The following is a 20,627-nucleotide window of genomic DNA, read 5'->3' as shown; positions in this document are numbered from 1 at the left end:
CTGACATAAATCCTGTACTAAGGAGCTCTGATACAGTGCTTATTTATTCATTCATTCACTTATTTGCTATTATAAACTGTGTTGTGCTGGGGAATAGAAACTTAACTTGAATTTCATGCTTAGACACACAATAGGCTCTACCACTGTGCTATGCCATTTCTGCAGCTCCCTAGTAGAATTTTGAAATAGTTAAAAATCTTTTTCACTGAGTGCAAGGGTTTTAACAACATAAGAAAAAACAAGTAAGATAATGTTTTATTTTATTTTATTTTATTTTATTTTATTTTTTAAACAAGACAACACAACCAGCTGTAGGAGATCCTTACTGAAATTTTTGTGGTTAGTCAGATATTCTATCATATCATCTGCAAATAGTGATAGTTTGACATCTTCCTTTTGATCTCCTTCAATTGCCTTATTGTTCTAGCAAGGACTTCCAGAACAATGTTGAAGAGATATGGAGAGAGTGGGCAGCCTTGACTTGTCCCTGATTTCAGTGGGATTCATTTAAGTTTTTCTCCATTGAGTTTGATATTGGCTAAAGGCTTGCTGTATAGTAATTGCCTTTACTGTGTTCAGGTATGTGCCTTGTATCCCTGATCTCTCCAAGACATTAAACATAAATGGATGCTGGATTTTGTCAAATGGCTTTTCAGCATCTAAGGGGACGGTCATGTGGTTTTTCACCTCAGGTTTTTTATGTGGTGGATCACATTGATGGATTTCCGTATATTGAACCACCCCTGCATACCTGGGATGAAACCTACTTGGTCCTAGTGGATGGTATCTTTGATGTGTTCTTGGATTCGGTTTGCAAGTATTTTGTTGAGTGCTTTTGCATCAATGTTCATGAGGGAGATTGGCCTGAAATTTTCTTTCTTTGTTGGGTCTTTGTGAGGTTTAGGTACCAAGGTGACTGTGGCTTCATTGAATGAGTTGGGTAGTTTTCCTTCTGTTTCTATTTTGTGGAATAGTTTTAAGAGTACTGGTGTTAGCACTTCTTTGAATGTCTGGAAGAATTCTGCCCTGAAACCATCTGGCCCTGGCCTTTTTATTGCATGGGAGATTTTGGATGACAGCTTCTATTTCCTTAATATTATATATATATATATATATATATATATATATATATATATATATATATATATATATTTCTGTTTGAGGATGAAGAAATATATTTCAGGAAGGCAGCCCATAGCTCCTCTTCTGGAATGAACTCAGTGGCATACTCTTTGAACACATTCCCCTTATGTTGCAGCCTTGCAAGGCCACAGAGGGAGACAATGCACCAGCCCTGAAAAGATCTGATAGGGTAAGGTCAGATTGAAAGGGAGGAGAAACTCCCCTATCAGTGGACTAGAGGAAGGGCATAAAAGGAGAAGAGTGAGGGAAGGTGTGTTTGGGGAAAGATGAGGGAATGGACCACAGCTGGTTTACAGATTGAATAAATTGTATTAAATAATAATAATAATAATAATAATAATAATGAATTTATTGTAAAAAAATGTTTTTTTGTGACATGATAAGTCACTGATAGAAATGAGGCTGGACATAGAGCTCAGCGGTTAATTGCATTTAATGTTGTATAGAGCACTTGTGTTCAGTTCCCAACTTCACACACTGGCAGCTTACTACTGTCTGTATTACCAATTCCAGGGAGACATATACCCATCAGCATCATTGAGTATCTACACATTTGTGGTATACATAATCATACCCTGATACACAAATAAATAAAAATGCAACTTTAAGGCATAAATAAAGAATCTCTTTACTTAACTGAATATAAGTATAGACCCCAAACCACCTTGTCTGAGGCAGTTGCCTAAATACTCATGGCTAAACAGTTTGGCTTTTATAGCACCTTTTTCTTTTATCCCTATCATCTCTTTTCTTTACAAAGGCCATAATCCTAAATCTTGCTGATTCAGACATATGGGACTTTTTGTTTTCTTTTGTTTTGTTTTGATTTGATTTGTTTTGTTTTGATTTGTTTTTTGGCCTGGCTCACTCAATGGAATTATTTCATTTCAATGTTGAGTTTACAAGTTTTTGTTTTCTAGCTCAGAAATTATAGTTTTTATTTTTTCTTCTCTTGCAAATTGCTTTCCTCATCAATTGTTGATATATTCAGCATGTTTGAATTATATTTTTTCTCCATATTTAAAATCAAGCTTTCCAGTCCAATGATTAGTACATTTTTTTTAAATTATATTATCTGTCAAACTAAGAACCTAATGGTACTGGCATAGAAACAGAAAGGAGGATCAATGGAACCGCATAGAAGACCCAGAAATAAATCCACACACCTATGAATACTTGATATTCGACAAAGAAGCCAATTCCATTCAATGGAAAAAAGACAGCATCTTCAACAAATGGTGCTGGACCAACTGGATGTCTACATGCAGAAAAATGAAAATAGATCCATATTTATCACCCTGCACAAAACTAAAGTCAAAGTGGATCAAGGACCTCAACATAAAACCAGATACCGTAAATCAATTGGAAAAAAAGTGGGGAACAGCCTAGAACTCATTGGCACAGGAGACAATTTCCTGAACAGAACACCAACAGCACAGGCTCTAAGAGCAACAATCAATAAATGGGACCTCATGAAACTGAAAAGTTTCTGTAAAGCAAAGGATACCGTCATCAAAACAAAACGACTGCCTACAGATTGGGAAAGAATCTTCACTAACCCTTTATCTGACAGAGGACTAATATCCAGTATATACAAAGAACTAAAGAAGCTGAAAAGCAGCAATCCAAGTAATCCAATTAAAAAATGGGGAACAGAGCTAAACAGAGAATTCTCGACAGAGGAATATCGAATGGCAGAAAAACACTTAAAGAAATGCTCATCCTCTTTAGCCATCAGGGAAATGCAAATCAAAACGACCCTGAGATATCACCTTACACCCATCAGAATGGCCAAGATGAAAAACTCAAGCGATAACACATGCTGGAGAGGTTGTGGAGAAAGGGGAACCCTGCTCCACTGCTGGTGGGAATGTAAACTGGTACAACCACTCTGGAAAGCTATCTGGCGCTTTCTAAGACAAATAGGAATAGTGCTTCCTCCAGACCCAGCTATACCACTGCTAGGTATATACCCAAAGTTTGTTCAAGTACACAAAAAGGACACTTGCTCAACCATGTTTATAGCAGCTCTATTTGTAATAGCCAGAACCTGGAAACAACCCAGATGTCCATCAACGGTGGAATGGGTACAGAAATTATGGTATTTTTATACAATGGAATACTACTCAGCAATCAAAAAGGAGGAAATCATGAAATTTGCAGGCAAATGGTGGGATCTAGAAAAGATCATTCTGAGTGAAATATCCCAGAAGGAGAAAGAAAAACATGGGATATACTCACTTATATAGACCTATAAGATATGATAAACATAATGAAATCTATACACCTAAAAAAATAATCAATTGAGCGGACATGGGGTAAGATGATCAATCCTCGTTTAGAAAGACAGATGGGATGTGCATTGAACGTATGACAGGAGTCTACTGAGCGCATCTGAAAGACTCTAACTAGCAGTGTTTTCAAAGCAAAGACTCATGACCAAACCTTTGGCAGAGTACAGGGAATCATAAGAAAGAAGGGGAGTTAGTCTGATGGGGAAAGGATAGGAGCTCCACAAGGACCAAATATATCTGGGCACAGGGTCTTTTCTGAGACTGACATTCAACCAAGGACCATGTATGGATATAACCTAGAACCTCCACTCAGATGTAGCCTGTGGTAGCTCAGTAACCAATTGGTTTCCCAAAGTGAGGGGAAGAGGGACTATTTCTAACAGGAACTCGATGACTGGCTCTTTGGTCTCCCCACTCCCGAAGGGAGGATCAGTCCTCTTAGGCCACAGAGGAGGGCTTTGCAGCCAGTCCTGAAGATACCTGATAAAACAGGATCAGATGAATGGGGAGGAGGTCCCCCCAATCAATGGACTTGGAAAGGGGCACGGTGGAGATGAGGGAGGGAGGGAGGGAGGGACTGGGAGGGAATGAGGGATCGGGACACGGCTGGGATACAGAGTTAATAAAATGTAACTGATAAAAAAAATAAAATAAATAAAAAAAATGATATAAAAAAAAAAGAAATTGCCTTCTTAGGCACTTACGCCTAATTTGTTATTATATAATTTAGTGCCCTAACTGAAACTAATGCCACAAGTATGTAAAAACTGTGTACCCTTCTCCAGACATTTTTACACTAAGAAAAAAAAAAAAAAAAAAACTAAGAACCTATACAGAAGATCTAGTTGGATAAGAAGTTTCACTGTAATGCACTAAATGATCTTTGTTCATGACAAAAAATTTATTGAAAAACCTATCTCGGCTATATTTTAGTAAACATGAATCACCTGCCTTCTCAGACTCTTTTACTTAGTTCTTTCAATAATCTTTAATTTTTATGAATATTTACTTCTCTCCAAGAACTTTGGAGGCAAAGAAAAACAAACAAGGTGTAAGTTCCACTTCTTGCTAACCTTGTTAAGTCACTTTTGAACTCTCATTAGATAAGAACATCACTATTTGCAAGTTTGTTATTATGTAGACTTAAAACAGTATAATCATCATAGTCATTGTAAAGAAATACTGGTGCTTAACTGAAAGAAGTCTTTAACTGATTTGGTTTATCCGACATAGGATCATGAAAATAAATTTAAAAAATTGTTGAATCCAAGAAGATGGAAAGCTACAAATTCAGGGAATCTATTATTTAGCAGGTTTTGCTTGCCTGAATATTTATGTTGCATTTATTTAAGTATATTTATTTAAAATGTCTAGGATAGTGGCACAGCACTTGGCTAACATGTGTGAGCATATACTTCCACTCCTATCATTATTAAAAATTACTTTGCAGTTCAGTTCAGAGAGTTCATATATATTAAAACTCTTAGAGATTCTTAATATCATCACTTGGAAGGGAGAGGCCGATAGGACCTTGGAAGTTCAAGGTTACCCTGCATTACAAGGTGAGTTTCATGAAATCCAATGTTATATACGTAAAAAAATATATATGGATATATGAAATATATGATATTAAATATCAATATATATAAATCAATAAAAACAAAGAAGAAAATAATATTTATCTGTTCATTTTTTTTACTTTTAAAAAATTTATGTAAGTTTTTATAAATTAGTTTATTCACGTTGAATCCCAGCTGTAGGCCCCTCCCTCCCAAAGACTAGGAAACTTCCCTATTCTTCTCATAGGGGAGGTCCTCTTCCCCTTCCATCTGAACCTAGCCTATCAGGTCTCATCAGGAGTGGCAGCATTGTTTCCCTCTGTGGCCTGGTAAGGTTGATCCTCCCTCAGGGGGAGGTGAACAAAGAGCCAGTCATGTCAGAGACAGTCCTTGTTTCTATTACTAGGACACCCACTTGGATACAGACTTGCCATGGGCTATAGCTGTGCACAGGTTCTGGGTGTTCCTGGGTATCTCCATGCATGGCCCTTGGTTGGCATATCAGTCTGAGAAAATATGTATCTGGCCAGAATTTTGTGATCTGTTGTTCTCCTCATGAAGCTCCTGTACGCTCTAAGACTTCCTCTCTCCCCATTTATTTCAAAAGATTCCATGCACTCTGCCTGGATTTGGACAATGACTCATAGCATCTCCTTCAATACCTTGCTATGTAAAGCATTTCAATGGGCCTCTGTCGTAAGCTCTTGTCCTGTTGCCTGTTTTCTCCCTCTTCCTATGTCCATTTATTTATCTCAGCTTCTTTAGTTGTACAGACTTTAGTAGAATTTTCCTCAGATGGAAATAAATAAATAGATAAATAAATAAATAATTAAATGAATAAATATATAAATGATTAATTTGAAAAAATCCAACAACCATTTATGTTTAAAGTCCTGTAGAAATCAGGGTTTTGATGCACATACCTACACATATTAAAGACAATATACAGCATACCTATATTTGATATCAAACTAAATGGAGAGGAATATAAATCAATCCTACTGAACAGAGGGACAAGGCAAGGCTGCCCACTCCCTCCATATCTCTACAACAGAGTACTTGAAGTCAAAGCTAGAGTAATAAGACAACTAAAGGAGATCATTAGGATACAAATCCGAAAGAAAGAAATCAAAGTATCGCTTTTTGCAGATGATATAACAGTATACATGAGTGACGGCAAATATTCAACTAGAGAGCAACTTCAGCTGATAACACTTTCAGCAATGTGGCTGTATACAAAATTAACTAAAAAAAAAAACAGTAGCCCACCCATATAAGAAATTCCAAAGGGATGAGATAGAAATTAGGAGGGAAACACCCTTTAAAATAGCCACTAATAACATGAAATAGCTTGTGTGACCCTAATCAAGCATGTGAAAGACTGGTTTGAGAAAAACTTCAAGTCTCTGAAAAAAGAAACTGAGGAAGATATCAGAAGATGGAAAGATCTCCCATTCTCATGGATCTGTAGGATTAACAGTGAAAATGGCCATCCTACCAATAGCAATGTAGAGATTCAATGTAATTCCCATCATGTCTTTGGTCATCAGGGAAATGCTAATCAAATCAGCCCTGAGATTTCACCTAACAACCATCTGCATGGCTAAGATCAAAAACTCAATTGACAACACATGCTGGAGAGGATGTGGAGTTAGGGGAACCCTACTCCACTAATAGTGGGAATGCAAACTTTTACAACCACTTTGGAAATTAATCTGGCATGTTTTCAGACAATTAGGAGTATGTTTTAGAGGTAACCTAGAACCCTGAACAGATGTAACCCATGGAAATTCAGTGTCCAAGTTGGTTCCATAGTAATGGGGACAACGACTGTAACTGATTGGTCTGCTCTTTGATCACCTCTCCCTGAGGGTTCTGCAGCCTTTCCAGGCCACAAGGAAGAAGAGGCAGCCACTCCTGATAGGTCCTGATAGACTAGGAATAGAAGGAAAGACAGGAGGACCTCCCCTGTTGGTGGGCTTCGTGGGACATGGGTGGAGATGGGGGAAGGAGAGTAGTATTGGGAGGGGAGGAGAGACAGAGCTACAGACGGGATACAAGGTGAATAAATTGTAATTGATAAAATTAAAAACACCAATACAATTGTTTACAGACCTTGAAAGAACAATTGTCAATTTAATATGGAAAACAAAGACACTCAGAATTGCTAAGACAATCCTGTACAGCAACAGATCATCAGAAGATATCTCCATCCCTGAGCTCAAACTGGACTACAGAGAAATAGTTATAAAAACTGCATGGTACTGGCATAGAAACACGATGGTGGATCAATGAAAGTGAATAGAATACCCAGAAATAAACCCACACACCTATGCTTTTTTGATTTTTGTCAAAGAAGCCAAAACCATACAATGTATAAAAGACAGCATCTTCAACAAATGGTGCAGGTTTTACTGGATTTCTACCTATGAAAAAATGAAAATGCATCAATATTTATCACCGTGCATGAAACTCAAGTCCAAGTGGAATAAAGACCTGAATATTTTTATCTTAAAATTAGTAAAAGAATAGTGATTGCCCAAATTGGTCCAAATTCTTTTCTAGAAAATTATTTTTCTAATTCATTATCCCATTCTATATATTGTTGATATATATATATATATATATATATATATATATATATATATATTAGTAAATGGAGGGAATAAAAACTTTACTATCATTTTAACATCATTCCATGTTAGAAAAATAAAAGTTAATGATTATTTACATGTAAACATTCTAATCTTTTAATGATATAGCACATCTGGAATTTTATTGCAAAAGTGAAAAAAATTGTTTTGATTATATCACTTGTTTATAACTGGTTCACATTTATATTGCTCTGTTTCTTAAATGGTTGTAGCTCTATTGATGGACAAGGCTGTTGTGAAACATTCTAGAATATCTGTGCAAATACAAGTGAAAGGAATTGTAGTCAAACGATTGGAAGAAAAAGGTTGCAGAGTTTTCATCTCTCTTGGAGCTTAAATCTGCTCATTTCAGAGTATTCTAAACGGAGGTATTGAAGACCATGAGTAACAGTCATCCTCTTCCCTTTGTGGAGAGAATGATCTCCTTCAAGGTTGAAAATCTGGCAAACCACAATTCATGCTGCACCCTGAGGCATATCTTTGAGCATGATGGGCCTGATAGTGATGTAAACATCACCCAAATCCATTGAGTAAAAGTCCATATTGGTTTCCTTAATCTATTTCCACAACAAACGTGATGCCAAGGATGCCATCGATCCCCTACATGGGTTTTTACTAGATGGACATAAACTAAAGTTACAGATGGTTTACAAAATGGATCCACAGTACTCTCAACCTGACTGTAGCAAGGGAGGCCAAAAACATTATGAGGAAGACAATCATAAATTCCGTCCTCAAGGTGACACAGCATTCTTGTCCCACCACTGGTATCAAACCATAGATCATACCAGATCTTCTCCAGGCCACTCACAATCCCTGGCTCAGTCTCAATATAGCTTTCAAAGGAGATCATCAACAAACAAAGTATCCAAGACCATGTTCTCAGTGTCCAGGCAATAGCTGGTTCCGTGAGACAGGTCTCATTCAAGTTTCAGGAATCTTCCTGGATCAAGCATGAAGAAATCTAAATCTAAATATTCAGGCAAGAGTGCACCCAAGTGTCATTCAGGAGAAGGTAGGAGCAGAGAGTTTCAATACTCTTCAGCACATAGCCTGAGTATTTCGAAAGATGAGGGTCAAGAGAAAAACCACTTACTGAGTTGAGAGAGATTTTGAAAAAAAAGGTGGAAGTAGGAAAATTGATACATTGTATAGTATTTTATTGTCAACCTTTTCCAAGTTTTAACCTAAATTTACTATTACACTTATTGTGTTATTTGGATTACATGTAAAGTATTGAAATACTTATTTTTTTCCTTTCTAAATTTTTGAAATAAAACATAATCATCTTTAGAATATTTACCTATTTAGTAAGTTAATAGAGTATTAGCACCGAATCCTCCTATGACAATACGTACTCTGATTTGTTATCTAAAACTTGGTAATTAGACATACTTTTTTATATTCCTCATCCTTTCAAGTTAAAAGCTATATATTTATTTGGTATAAATGATAAATAATTCCTTCAATTGTATAATGATATTGGAATTATTTTATAATATTGATTAAGCAGCATTGTAAAATTTAAATGTTTTGTGTATGTATTATGAACATTGGTACAATAGTTGAGAAATTGTGCTTAGTTATTACTGTGGTGTTTCCAGTACAGATTAACTGAATAGTTTAGAGCTTGAAAAGACTCTTATGCAATGCATTTGCTTAAACTAGTTCTAGTGTCTATTGCTTTCATTCTTTACTGTATGGTTAATACTGCAAAATCCCTGGGTCATAAATTATGTTCAATTCCTCACTTTTTAAAAGAAAAAAAAAGTTATTATATAATATATTCTGATCGTAGTTTCGCCTTTTACAACTTCTCTAAGATGTTCCTGACCACTTAAACCCACACACTCAAACACTTCCTTTCTGTCTCTCATAAGTAAGCAGTTAACAATATAAGAAAACAACAATATAAACATAATAAGAAACACAGGAACAGATAAAAACAAACCAATACTAATAGAAACCTCAAAGAAATACATTAAAGAAACACAGCTATCACAGAAACATTTTTATTTACACAGAAATTTCATAAAAACACAAAATTATAGGTTATAACATATAGACAAATAACATGTAAGGTTAAAATAATTCAAACAAGGCATTATGAGATAAACAAACCTCCAAAAATACATTGATCATTTATGTTTGCTATTTACTTCTAGGCATGGGGCCTGCCATTAAGTATGGTTGGTAAAACTAGCTAGACAGCATTGGAGAAAACTCACTTTCCCTTGGAAGGGATTAGCAATCAGAGATCATTTCTGCATCAAGTGTGAGGCTTCTGTCCATATCCCCACTCTGAATTGCAAACCCAACTGCCTCAGACCCATGCACAGTACCTTCCAGTACACTGAACACTAGTCAGTAGAGATGAAGGTTCTCAGTTGCCAGGAGCTCAACTTCTCCATGTTCAGTGACATATGTAGGAGTTGTCTTCAGCAATGCAGCAATGCAGCCTTACTGTTCATTTGTGGAGAGCAATGGATAATGCCAGAGACAGCCTGAGTTACCTGAGTTTCTCTTTGGGACACTTTGGTAAGAACTCAATTAGACATAACACATTCCTGGTGCTGAAGGTTTCATTTGGTGGCAAGATGTAGCTAGTTGAGATGTGTCTCCCCCATTATTTGGTGATTGCATTTTGATTCCTGTCACATGTGAATATATTTTATAAAGCAGTTCTATATGAACCCTCAATTCACCCTTGGTTTTAGCTATCTCTTCTCATACTCCCAGCCTTAACCATTCTTTCTTCGTTTTCCATTTAATCCTCCAGGGAGAGTTTCTCCATCTGTCTTTCTATAAATCTGGTATGCATCCAAGCTGATTATGGTGCATAATCTTTCTATATGCTACTGGAATTAGGGCTGAAATATTTTAAATGTGTTTTTTTTTAATATATGTTCTTAACAGAAATTGCTCTATACTCTTCCCTGTTGGGTCTTGGTGTGGATTAGGTATTGAGGTTATTGTGTCCTTGTGAAAAAAAATTACACTTTGTATTTTTTCTTTCTATATTGCAGAATAATTAGAGATATCTGCAATGATATTTATATGAAAGCCCTGTAATAGTGTGTGTTAAATCTAATTCTCTCTAACCTTTGTTGGTTGTGTGATTTAATTAGTGCCTCTATTTGACTTGAGGCACTAATTTAGGTCAAATATAATTACTTATCCAGTTTTGATTTAAATTTAGTAGGCTGTATATTAGTTTATCTGTTTATTTCAGGTTATCTTTTTCTTGGAGCACAGACTTTTAAAATATGTCCTTACAATTCTCTGGGTTTTTTTGTTGTGTGTTTTTCCTCCCATGTTTAATATGTAATTCTATTAATTTGGATATTCTCTCTATATGTTAGTGTTAATTTGGCTAAGTATCAAACTTACCTATTTTCTTTGCATTGTTTTTTTTTCATTCTGTTTTTTTGATGTCATCTGTAAGTTTGATTATTTCTTGCTTCCTACTCCTTTGTGATTTTGTTTTTCTCTTCATTGCATTGCATTAAAGTATGTCATTAAGTTGCTCATATGAGATCTCTCCAGATTTTATATGTAAATAGTTGGTGCTTTGCATTTGATTCTAAATCTGACTTCCTGTGTCTTATCTATTTGGGTAAATAGTATTTTCACTTGATTTCAAATTTTTTAAAAAATGGTTTTAGTTTTTAATTTCCTTCTTAATTTCTATCTTGAATCAATTTTGTGTCAGTAGTGAGTTGCTCACTTTCAACATGTTTTTAAACTGATATTGTTCTTGTTTTCATGTAGTTTTAATCTGTGGTGGTTATGTAGGGTATAGGGTATGATTTAAATTTTTTCCTTACTGTTGAGACTTGTTTATTTTCAAGACTTTGGTCAATTTTGGAAGAAATTCTATGAGCTATTGAAAAGAAAGTATATTCTGAGTTTGGGTTAAATCTTCTCTAAAAGTCTGCTAAGCTTATGTACATGTGAAATCTTTAAGCTACAGCTTTTCTCGGTTTAGTTTTTGGCTGGATAACTTGTAAATTACTGAGAGTGAGGTCCTGAAGCCTCCCACTACCACTGTGTGGAGGTCAATATACTTTTCTATCTGTAATAGTATTTCTTTTATGAAGACAGTTACTTTTGTGCTTGGAATATGAATGCTTAAAACAGCAATAGCTTCTTGGCAGATTTTTGTTTTCAACTTTGATGACTATGTAGTGTTCCCTGTCTCTTCTGATTAGTTCTTAGTCTATTTTGTTGTGTTTTTTTTTTTTTTTTTTTTTTTTTTTTTGTTTTTTGCCCCTATCTTTGGACTGGGGGAAAGGCATAGGAAGAGATGAGGGAGGAATGCTAGAATTGGGAGGGTTCTAGAGAGGGGGCTACAGATGTGATACAAAATGAATAAATTGCAATTAAAAGAGAAATTAATTAAAAATTATGCTGTGTATTGTCAAATGTATTAATTTTGAAAATTTTAAACTATGTAAAATAGCCAAGTCTTGGTAATCAATCTATGCTCTTTATAAACAAACTGTATGCATTTTTTTAAGAAAATTCATGTTACATTTTTGAGTTCTTTTTAATTTCTTTTCATGTTAATTTGTCCAGCTAGATAAGTGGTCTTATGTAATATTCCTTGTTTAATTTTGTAGAAATCTAGCTAGTCTTCTGAAAGAATATGAAAACATGTTGCAAGAGGAAAAAAGAAAACTCAACATTTTTTAAGTCACAAACCAGAGAAATTCAAGAAACTGTGCTATCTTGATATAAGTTAATTTTAAGACTTTAATCCAAAATTAAGAAAGCAAATAAAATACTTAACAAAATTTCTTGCAGGAGAATGTATGGAGAACAACCAGACACAAACTGAAAATTCTGAATATGACTTAATATTTGTAAGGTCATTTGTGTCAGAAGAACATAGATCTGAAACAATGACTGCAAGTCCACCTATCATAAATCATGCAAGAATCACGCACCCAAATCTTCCAAAAGAAGGAGCACCTATAGAAAGTAAGTCACATCTAAATTTACTGAAAGGAGTGATATGCTTGTCTTCCTTTACAATGTATGTTTTCTTAGCATCCTTTGAAAAATAAATTAGATAATTTATAGAATTCAGCAAAACCAGATTAAAAATATTACTCACCAGTACAAACATTTGAAATTTATTTTTATTTACTTATTATAATTTATTTACTTTTCATCCCACTGCAGCCTCCTCCCATGTCTCCTCCCAATCCTACTTAGCATCTCTCTTCCATGCCTATGCCCTTTACCCAGGTCTCCACCCCTTCTATCTGACCCTAGCTTCTGAGGTCTCATCAGAACTGGCTGCATCATCATTCTCTGTGCCCTGGCAAGGCTGCACCCTCTAGGAGGAAGCCACAGAGTTCATGTACCCCTTTCTGGAGAGCACACAGGCTTTAGCTACCTTCTACAATGAATACCTTTTCAGTAGAATATTTTCTCCAGGAACTGCGATGATTCTGTGAATTAGAACAGTTGAATTTATTTTTATTGTTAATGAGGTGATATCTTAGTATATATTGACAAGTCTTATATGGTGACTTACAATATCCGCCATTTTTTATAACTTACATTGTCATTATTACAAAAATTCAGGAATTCAACATCCTCAGTACCCAAACTCCATGTTGGAAAAGCTCTAATCAAGTGGATCTGAAATGGGGAAGAATATTGTTAGTCATGGTATAATTGTGATTGTGGACAATTCTGTTAAGGAGAGACTTGCTAAAAGTTGCCAAATATCTGACAGTGTTCTCCAGTATAGCAATGTAGACACCTGAGTCAATAATACTGATACTGATTAATCTATCTCTAACTTCACTATTTCTAATTTTCTCCCAGTGTGAAATATACAATGTTATTAGCATACTTAAAACAACTAAAGAGATTGTAGTATTACCAATTCAAAAATCATAGCAAGAGAAATTGTCTATCATATCAAATTAACCATGTAGAAATTATTTACGCTTAAGGCTGTGCAGAGAAACTAAACTCTCATAGTAAATTCAAAAACTAATCTATATAGAAGTTTCTTCAATTAAAAAAAAGCTTCTTCCTGGAAATATTGTATAAAAAACAACTAATATTACAACAGTTTGGACTTGTTATTTATTAATTTTTTGGCAATTATTCAGTCTACTACTCTTTCATACTTTCTGTTAGGTACTGGTATTCATTATGTTTTAAATATATTTGTTTAAATTTTTTATGCCTTCTTTTTGAGAACAGATACATTCAAAAGTTTCAATATCCCAAAGTAATAACATTCTATAATCAAGTTGATCTGAACTGAAAGCCACCTTACCTGTTCCTGGGGAACAGTTCTTAAAGTTTTTGATACAATTGCTAATAATCACTCCAAGGAAAGGGGATGTGATGTTTCTTATGTCTAGTGTGTTTTAGTGTGATGATAACAAGAATATTACCAAACTTCCTACAGTTAGGAGGATTTTTTTTCTAAATATAGTTCTCTGTTCTATATGTCAATAGTGTCTGCTTTGAAAAATAAACTGCTCTAGCCACAGATAGTACTACGTTTTTCTTTCACTGAATATGGGGAATGTTACTAACCAAAGTCATAAAACATTGTTTTTGAAAACTGCCTTAAATATATCTAAAGAATAGTCTACTGTAATAGTTTCGTTCTTCTGTGAGTCCTTACATGCAGGTATATGTTATGTTTATTCTAATAATATGGACTAATAAGCAATTCTTCTAAACTTAAAATCACCGTAGCACTAAGAATTCCTCAAATTATTTAAAGCATTTAAACTTTGCTTCATTTTGCTACTGTCTACAATAGTCATCACTTAAAACAAGGATGTGTATTATAAAGACCACTACATGCATGAACATAAAGGGTAATGTTTTTAGAGTAATGAAAAATTTACAATAATGCATTTTTTAGCTAACCACCAGAATTGAATATTAACTGCAATATGCTTGTTTGGTTGTATTAGCATATACTGTTAAGACTTCTCTTCTGGCATATCTTCCCAATGGTGTATAGTTTTATATAAATTGCTATAGATTTTTCTATAAATTTATTTAGACCTTTAAAATGAATTTAAACTGCTCCTTTCTTACAAATTTAGACTGTAGAGTTTGAGAAATAATATATAAACATTAAATCTATATAAAATCTTAAGAAATGTTACATTTTTTCTGAGAGTTTCATCTGAAGTGAATCTTCAAAACACTACATTTAACTAAATCTGGTTATTTAGATACTTTCTTACTTCCTTTGGTTTTTTGGTGTCACATGGAGAAGACTATTTTTCTTTTGTTCCAACTATTAATTCTACTATAGAACAACTATTTGATTTCAAACAATCTGAATGCATGACAACGAAAAAAAAGTAGAGATAACAAATTTTGTACATGACCATAGTGATCAAGGCAATTTAAACAATTGAGATGTCAACATGAGTAAAAAGTGTTATCTTTACTAAAGAAAATCAATGATCACAGAATGATCATTTGTCATTTGTATGGAAATTTACATGAAATAATTTGGAATCCAAAGAGAGGCAAGTCAAAAACCCACAGTTTGAGTCTAAATTTTCCAAGACAAAAGTAGTACAAGGATACATAACCAAAGCAATGATTTCAGTTTCAGCTACTAGAAGACAGATGATAGGAAGAAACGAGACCCCAAAACTTTTGATTATTAAGTATAAACTGAAAATAAGGGACCTCAATTTTCACTGATTGTAATATTCTAGAAACTTTGGCTATGCATGACATGAAGCTTCTGAATGTTATCATAAACATGAATTAAATATAGTTAGAGCTAAACAATGAGATGCTAATAATCCAATACATTGTATATCAGTAAACTTTTTTTAAATTTTCTACAAGAAGGAATATTGTTTCAGTAGAATATTTTCCAGGTACTTCTACCCAATGTGAGTGTGGGAAATAGCATATTTCTGTGGTGGCCAGTATAAACAGCTTGAGATAGCATTTTGGTCCACTTTCTGTGTGCATTCCCACAATGTTTAAAAATACTTATTATCTTAATATGCGGTTTGCTATATATTATCATTTTTTTTTTCTTCTGAGAGGTCATAAATACAACATCATCCAAAGAAAATTCATATATTGTATTCCATTAATAAGTCTCAGTTGAGATCCTCATGTTCCTTCCTAGTGGACATAGTCTAACATTTTAAAAATGATTTTGCTGATACAATTCAAGACGTAAGTACAGATATTACTTTATTCCAGTGGGGAGACTCTAGGAATGTTTCTGTCAGCCAGGTAGGTCCAATTATTCCGTTGGCATATACATGTCACTACATAACAAAACCCCAACCAACCTCCAGGCCCCTCTGGTAACTAGTAACATTTACCCATTATGATTATCTAAGGCTCCAAATTAGCTTTCTGGCATGTCTCAGATCCTGCACTGTTCTCATGCTATGCTATTTCCTACTCTAACAAACTCTTCTCCTTCTTCAACATTCCCTCTTATAATTGGAAGGACCATCCCATAATTTTTGCTATTTTCTCTGCTTCAGAGAGATTGCCTGGCTGACTGCCAGCTGACACTTTTGAGAAGCCTCTGAATTTTTCTGTTTCATGTCTACATTTTCTCCAACAGTGGGGTGGTCATTTTAAGTGTTACCTCACTGTGCACAAACTTACCCTAGCCTTTCCTACAATTCTTTAACAGGATATTATATGGAGTGTAGTAGATATACATACTCACTTCATCTGATCTAAACTTTCTGGCTAACTCAAATTCCTGGTAAAAGTATGAGTTACAATTTTTGTTTTCATTTGCCTTTGTCTACAATAGACTTGTAGTTAAAACAATTCCATGCATTACCAAAAATACATGTATTATCAAAGATACCCTAGAAATAAAAGGTACAATATGTCATATAAAAGTATAAATAATTAATGAAAAGGAAATAAAATTGAAACTTGAACTAAAACATTAGTATTGAGCCGTAACTGCAATAATTTGTTTGATCATATTAGTATCTCCATCATGGACTAAAACTGATTGATTTTTGATAACTCCTATAAGAGTGTTAGGTTATCTTTATTTCTACCTGTGAAACAAGCTAATTCAATGCAAATTAAAGTATTTACATGCAAGTTTACTGGAGCAACTCTAGGTACATTCACTGGTCCCAATGAATGGAGCCAGGTGAGTCTCCATGCAGAGGCAAAGAGAAAGTGTGTGTGTGCAGAGAAAGTACAGAGGGAAAGCAGAGAGTAGAGAGGAAATGTAGAAAGAGAGAAGGGAAGCAAAATATCTGGATTATATAGTGAAGAGCCTCTGGAGATGAGGAAGCTCCTGTCCCTAGGCTGGACATTTCAGGATAGGGGGTGGGGTATGTCAGCTGTGTCTTGTAATGGTTAGGGACTGAGAGATGCTGGAAGAACCTGGAAGTCAGGTTCACCTGGTTACAAAAGGCACCTCAGCTGCTTATCCTACATCTAAAACCCACCATCCAAGCTTTTTGTTGATCATAAATGAACAAGTGGTAGAGTATTTGTTTATGACTGCTTCGTTCTGACATTGGTCATCATCAATGAGGCAAGGGTTCCAAAAGCTGTAAAGTTGCTCAAGTCCAGGAAGGGCAGGCTGTTTTTCTTGCTCTCTAACATTCGTGGGACCACCTGCAGCTAGGGAAGTGCAGTTGAAGCAGTCTTTGAGTTTAGGCCTGAGCACCTGCTTTCTCTGTGCAGCTCATGAAGAAACTCCTGGACCTAACAGGATGCTCAAAGACATAGATGTTAGGCAATTTAGGGAATGTAGGCATCGAAATTTTGCCTTAGGTGTGCATTTGAAACTTTGATTGTTGGAGAAGGGTAGTCCCAAAACCAGGGAGCGGAAGAAGGATCACACCCCCAGGGAGAAGTAAGTAAGGAGAAACATGTTGTGTATTGACAGTACTTATCTGGAGTTCATTTCACCTTGGAGAGTTGGAACCAGTGTACTTCCAAATATGGGGACAAGTCCACTGTGTGGCAGACATGTCATGTACCTTCCCTACAATCAATGAAAACACTCTCCCCCATAATCTGGGTGTGACTTTATCTGGTCTTGTCCCCTGAAGCTGGTGAAACCAAACCTGCTGTAAAAAATTAAATTATTTTTTAAAACATTTTTCCCTTTAAAAAGAAATATTCCTTTTTTATAAATTATACTTTATTCATTTTTTTATCCCATCTTTAGTCCCCTCACTCATCTCTATCCACCATCCCACCTCCCAACTTCATCTTCCACCATGCCTCTACCCAAGTACACTGATAGGCGAGATCCTCCTCTCCTTCCCTCTGACCTTAGCCTATCAGATCTCATCAGTACTGGCTACAACTGCTCCCCCATCGGGGGAGGAGTAGGTGTCAAAGAGCCAGCCATTGAGTTCATGTCAGAGACAGTTCCTGTTCCTATTTCTAGGGATCACACTTAGACACTAAACTGCCATAGGTTACATCTCTGCAGGGGTTCTAAGTTATCTCTAAGAATGGTCCTTGGAGTATTAGTCTCAGAAAAGACCACTTTGCAGAGATTTTTTGGTTCTTTTGCTCTCGCTGTTGAGCTCCAGCCCCTCCAGGTTTTCCTCACTCTCTCTACATTCATAAGATTCCATGCTTATTATTTTAACATTTTACCTGACTGAAATTGGCTTATTTTGTTGGTGGAGATAACCTTTCAAAATAAAATTTAAAAAAGCAGTTTTTGATTTTGTCTAAGACGTTTCTAAACTTATCCAGGAACAAATTAAGCTTGTTAAAATGAATTTGGACTCTCCTTCTTTTAATTAATATTGTTTATATAAGCAAATGCATTGATTCTGAAAGATTTTAATTCATGAATGATATAATTCATTAGGTTCTTCTTCATGTGGAATTTTTATTAATGAAAATAAATTATTCTCTCATACAGTACTCCCCTATTACATTTTTACCTATTTATATTCCTCTAGCTCCACTCCACATCACCTCTACCCCAAGATATACTCAGCCTCTGTTTTCCTTTAGAAAACAACAGGCCTCCAAAAAACAGCAACCAAACGTGGCAAAACAAGATACAGTAAGACAGTACTAAATCCCTTATATCGAGGACAGACAAAAATAACCCAATAGTAAGAAAAAAAATGGGCAAGAAGTCAGGATCACACCCAGTCTCAATGTTTGTATTCCCTGAAAAACACAAAGGTAACAGCCATAAAATATAGGCAGAGGACCTATGCAGGTTATAAAACAAATTTTTGAGAAGTATTTTATGATGTGTTTGATATTTAGAATCCCTTCTTACTTCTTATTTTGATAACAGGTAAAGAAGGCCCTATACATAATATGCTTAGATATGATACTCCTAATTACCAGCCAAATACCTTTGAACAATATGAAGTCAAACCAGGAAGAGAAAAAAGAATATCTCCATCATGGAAAGGGGGACCACTGAACAATTCACACATTCTTAATTCTGTGAAAGGAAGTGGTGCTAAGAATAATTATGAGAACCCAGCTGCAAAACATGTTACAAGATTTCTTGGAGAAGAAAATATGGAGGACAACCAGAGACAAGTGGAAAATACACCATCCAAGCCTGTGCTTGAAAGGCCAAGTAAATCAAAGAGAAATGCAAGTGATACACTGATGGTGGGTCCATCTACCAGAAGTCAGACTAGGAAAAGATGCAGAAATTCACAAATTTGGAGAGAAAGTTCATGGATGGAAAGTAAGTTATATCAAGTGACAACATGATTGTTCCACCATATGGAAAGGATTTATTGTAGCATGAAAAAGAGAACAGCCAGAGGTATTTGGAAGTATGCACAGCAAAAAGAAAGGAAAGGTAGAATAAACATATCTAGCATTCTGGGCAACACCAGAGTTTTCTGTAAGAGATGGGAGAATAGCAGGAGATGGACAATGAAGAATACCTAGTGAGAATATCTAGATTATAAGTAGGATCAGTAGCTGGGGGAGGCCAGGGTAGCTATGGGTGATTTGAAGGGCATTTTTTGTGTAGGGAATGGGAGAACCTAGTGGCTAGCATGGAACTTGATATGCTCATAGGCATCATAGGAATATGTTAATTGGAGAGCAAGACATTCCTTTTGCTAGAGATAAAGCAAATTGCTCCTTTTGGTAGCCAGGGAACTATCATAACGAGTTCCTGGGTTATGCTGACATTGATCTAACTGCCAGAAATCCATGTATTGTCCATGTTGAGTTCATTTCAGCATGTTTGAACTGCCTTTTGAAGTTTGGCTAATTGACTGTCTTTGGACCTGAACTAGGTCACCACTGAATTCAGTGAACATACTGTTACAGATTATTTTTTTTAATTCTCTTCCAAAGAATGGCTATTCAGTAAAATGGGTTTCAGTAAATTGTCAATTTCTGACATGGAACTTTCATTAATTTTTTGACATCCATTTTCAGGAGGATTGTTAACATAGCCATTTATTTTTATAATACTCTCTAGTATTTAGTGATAGTTATCAATTTTACATATATGTTAGCAATTTATAGTTCTCTTTTATAAAGTAAGATGCAGGAGAAATTCAACAGTGCAAACAATGTTTCATTATGATAACCAACTATCTCTTATCCTTAGCCAATTATGTCTGTCTGTGGAGGCATTTTTAATCTTGAGAAATTATTATGATTGGTTAAAACTAAGTTTAGGCACCATACTGTGACTTACCTACTGTGAAATTACCAAAAATGCTTCTGGTTTCATACAACATAAAGTGCATCTTCCGAGGGGTATCTCCATGCCATAATAGTGACTGTAATAGTAACCTTGAAAAAATAAAAACAAATATGTATCCTAACCAAAGAATTTATATTTTTTTCACAATGTGAAATACGAATTTTTACTCTAGTGCCAAGGATTATTAAAAGTTTTCTACTTGAAAATAGTATTATATTGTTTCCCTAGAGCATACAATATAAATTTAGGTTTTGTAGCATGCTCTTATATATACTATTGTAGACCC

This window comes from Meriones unguiculatus, assembly GCF_030254825.1.
Source record: "Meriones unguiculatus strain TT.TT164.6M chromosome X unlocalized genomic scaffold, Bangor_MerUng_6.1 ChrX_unordered_Scaffold_31, whole genome shotgun sequence".
Lineage (NCBI taxonomy): Eukaryota > Metazoa > Chordata > Mammalia > Rodentia > Muridae > Meriones > Meriones unguiculatus.
The sequence above is the reverse complement of the archived record's forward strand: the minus strand, read 5'-3'. Positions refer to the sequence as shown.